Source organism: Lygodium microphyllum, chromosome 6 (genome assembly GCF_053477565.2).
Source record: "Lygodium microphyllum isolate KBCC chromosome 6, Lygodium_microphyllum_v1.1.10, whole genome shotgun sequence".
Lineage (NCBI taxonomy): Eukaryota > Viridiplantae > Streptophyta > Polypodiopsida > Schizaeales > Lygodiaceae > Lygodium > Lygodium microphyllum.
In genome coordinates this window covers 109,536,371-109,540,159 of record NC_141140.1, presented here as the reverse complement: position 1 = coordinate 109,540,159, position 3,789 = coordinate 109,536,371, and the positions used below count along the sequence as shown (strand labels likewise).

General features: G+C 44.6%; 1 pseudogene; it reads right to left on the bottom strand.

Annotated features, from left to right (window-relative positions):
• Positions 1-1,690: 1,690 nt before the first annotated feature.
• On the bottom strand, positions 1,691-3,136 carry LOC148034956 (uncharacterized; annotated as a pseudogene).
• Between the last annotated feature and the right edge of the window lie 653 nt (positions 3,137-3,789).

The following is a 3,789-nucleotide window of genomic DNA, read 5'->3' as shown; positions in this document are numbered from 1 at the left end:
TATCTTGTAGTGGAACAGAGCCATCAACATTATACTTCTTGCGTAAAAGCCAGCAACAAGACACAATAGACCTATTTGATGGGCGAGGTACAAGAACCCGAGTGTTATTCTGCTTAAGAGATTGCATTTCACTCTCCATGGCTGCATTCCAGAGAGATGCCTTAGGGGAAGCAAGTGCTTCTGCAACAGAGATGGAAGTATCATCCAATAGCAAAGAGGACTCCATATTCATAGTAGATGAATCATGCTGGTGGATGGCAGCAGACAATGCATTTGCTAGTGTTGTTTCATCCAAAAGCTCTAAGATTGAACGAAAGTGTGGAGTTCTTTCCATCTGAGACTCGACTGCACTCTCAGCTTGTCGCGATGTAGAAGCATCAGATGTAGTTGGGGCAGTTTCTTGGGCTGAAGTGAGAGTTTGATTAGTTGAGATGGAGGAGTTGAGATTATAAGAGGGAACTCGATGACAACGACTTCGAGAATCAGCATTGATTCATCTTTGATAGCTCGGGTAAGAGATATGAGTTATCCCCACATCAGGAGAGGAAATGTTGTGTAGGCGACGACAAGACTGAGTAGAAGCAAGGCAACTGGCCTGAAACAAATAGTCACGAGTTGGAGTAGAAATGCTGAAAATAATGACTCCCATGGATTGAGCTACGGGTGGTGACAGAGGTGCAGGAGCAAGAGGAGGTGGAGGGAAGTTGGGTAAGGAGTAGTCCTCAAAGTGTGTCAGCAGCAACATCAAGGCAGCCATGTAGAGGAGGTCTACCCGGAGATGAAGAGGCATGTGAATCCTTCTCATAGCAACTAAATTCTGGGGAGGTAGATGTAAAAGGAGCAGATAAGAGAGCACCTTCATTAAATAGAACATCACGAGAAAAAATGAACTTGAAGGTCGTTGGGTTGTACAGACAGTACGCTTTAATACCAAAACGCTTCCCATAGCCCATAAGAATGCAGCGCTCAGCACGGGGATCAAGTTTAGTGCGAGCTTCAGCTGACATGAGTGAATAACAATGAGTGCCGAATATGGGAACATTAGTCAAATCTGGTTCTCATTAGTCCATCTCTGAGTTTTAGAGGGGAGCCGATTCTGCAAGTAGCAAGCAGTTGCAGTAGCTTCTTCCTAGAAGGATTGAGAAAGACCAGCAACTTGCAGCATAGATCGAGATGCATTGAACAGTGTACCCCATTTGGGCTCAGCTAGACCATTTTGTTGTGGTGTATAAGGAACGCTGAACTGATGAACTATCCCCAGATCAAGGCAATAGTCTCAAAACTTGTGTGAAACATACTCTTCACCGTTGTCAGATCGAAGGGTTTTTAGACGATGTGCTGTACGCCGCTCAACAAAGGTGTGATAGTGCTTGAAGTGACGAAACACCTCAGATTTGTGCTTCATGAAGTAGATTATGGCATACTTGGAGTATTCATCTAAGAATAATACGACATACTTATGACCAGTCAAGGAAGGCACAGGTAAAGGTCCGAAGACATCAGAATGAACAAGTTCCAGCACTTTTTTCGTCTTTGTTCGCGAACGAGGAAACTTTGTGCGAGTCGTCTTGCCAAATATGCAAGCTTCACAAAGGTCTATGTTGGAAAGAGGTAGAGCCATGCCCTTGACCATTTTATACGTTTGCAAAGTCTTCATAGGGCAGACATGGGGGTGTCCAAGCCGGTAATGCTAGCAAAGTGTTTCTGTGTTAGCATCAGCCTGGGAAATGGCTGAATTGGAATGCATAACAGAGGGCATTGCACCTATGCCAAGTGGGTAGAGACAACCCTTTTGTGGGCAGGTCAGCCTGATAGGGGTTTGATTGGGTATTGAGGCTTTGATGATGCTAGAAGTTCCACTTTGATTGACCTCACTAACAGACAGCAAGTTCTTGGCTAGGCCAGGGATATAATATACACATGTTATTTTTGTAACATCTCTTGTTGGGAGCTTAAGGTAAACAATACCCTTTCCCTTAGTCGTATAAGCACCGTCATCTCCAAGACAGACCTCCACGGAAAGTTGGAGTGGTTTGTAGTCATGAAGCCAAGAGCTATCACCGGTCATGTTATGGGTATCCCCTCTGCCAAGATACCAAGTGTAATCATTTGGTAGTGTGTGTCCAGTAGCCATAAACAAACGGAGAGTCGAGATATCATCATCAATGTTGGAGTCATCCAACTCAGTTATGTTGGCTTGATTACGTGACCGAGTATAGTTGCCGCGAGATCGTTGTTTGGTGCAGCATTCATGCTCCTCATGACCTCTGCACCGGCAGAAGGTACAGAATAAGGCAGGGTTATACGAGGGATTGTAGTTGTTTCCCCTATAGTTGGGATTGATTCGCACATTGCGAGATGAGGCGCTGAATGTCCTCGCATTACCCATACGAGGTAGTGGCCTGTTCATGGATCGACCAGCACTAACACGAGGTCTCTACCTCGACCTATTAGGAAAACGTGATCTCCCGGCAGCCATGGCCATAGAAGTTTGAAGAGGGGAAGTGACAGTAGGGTTAGATCGTGCCCGTAATTGGTCTTCTTGGCATATAAGGGCAACAAATTCGGCCACAGTTAAGGCTGCATTATTGGAGTGGGCGGTAATAAAAGACTGCCACTCCTCAAGTAAAGCAACAAGGAGAGTGGTAACTTGAATCTCCTCAGGAAGCGTGAGACCTGCGATCAGCACATCATCAGATGCCTTCTGCCAAGCATTAAGAAAAGAATCACTAGATTTGAAGGACTTCATGGTTAAGTCATTTAATTGCTTATGCAACAGAACACGTGAAACCACATTTGTCCGTTGATATTGCTGCTTCAGGATGTCCCATATTTCATGGGCTGTCTTGGATTAGCGAACCAATTGCAGTTGTTTATCCCCAAGATGGAGTATGATTTCTGTACAGGCTTCTAAATCCTTTTTCTTCCAAGCATCAATGTCGGCCTGGGTAGCAGCAACTTGTCCTGCAGGTACAACAGCGGTGGCTGGGTTCGGTTCAGAACCGTCGACGACGCCAAGATGTCCTACTTTCTCAAGAATCATTTGTAACTTGAGACTCCAAGGGAGATACTTAGGACCATTCAATTTCTCAATCTAATAATACGTAGTGTAAGAGGAGGAAGATGCAGCGGCCATGTCTGATGAGTAGTCCGGATCAACTCGTCAGCAATAGCACACATGAGTCTTTAGCAGGTGCGTGTGGGCCTTGGAAAGGAGCGCTCTAGATTGATACCATGTGAGCGCTTAATACAGGTAATTAATTTTAGAATAGAATAGAACAAACTCTGATGAAGACGATGATAGGCGTACAGATCTGAATGTTTATTTTTATTATTGTTCTGTTGTTACATAGGCGGTGCTCTTGAATCGCACTGTTACATCATATCGTTACATGGTGTCGATTGCCTATTTAAATTTTTAAAGATTATTTTTTATTAATTACACCAACAAGGCCATCAAGATGAGGGTCAGATACTTGGAGGTCATTTTGAAGCAAGATGTGGGCTACTTCATCCCGAATCTGAGATGGGAGTGCTCATTGAGAGCGTATCCAATGACACTCTGCTTGTGTAGGATGCCATTAGTAAAAACATGGGCAACTTCATCCACTGTATGGCTACCTTCTTGGGAGGATTTGTAGTGGGATTCTCATGCAGGGATTGGGCATGGGAGTGAGCTACGTTTTGCTCCTAGGCCCTCATTTTGTGGAAATTCTGGTGAGAAGGGGTGAGACCAATGGCGGAAAATCTATCACAGCCATTTTCTCTATCATAATCGGTGGCATGTCT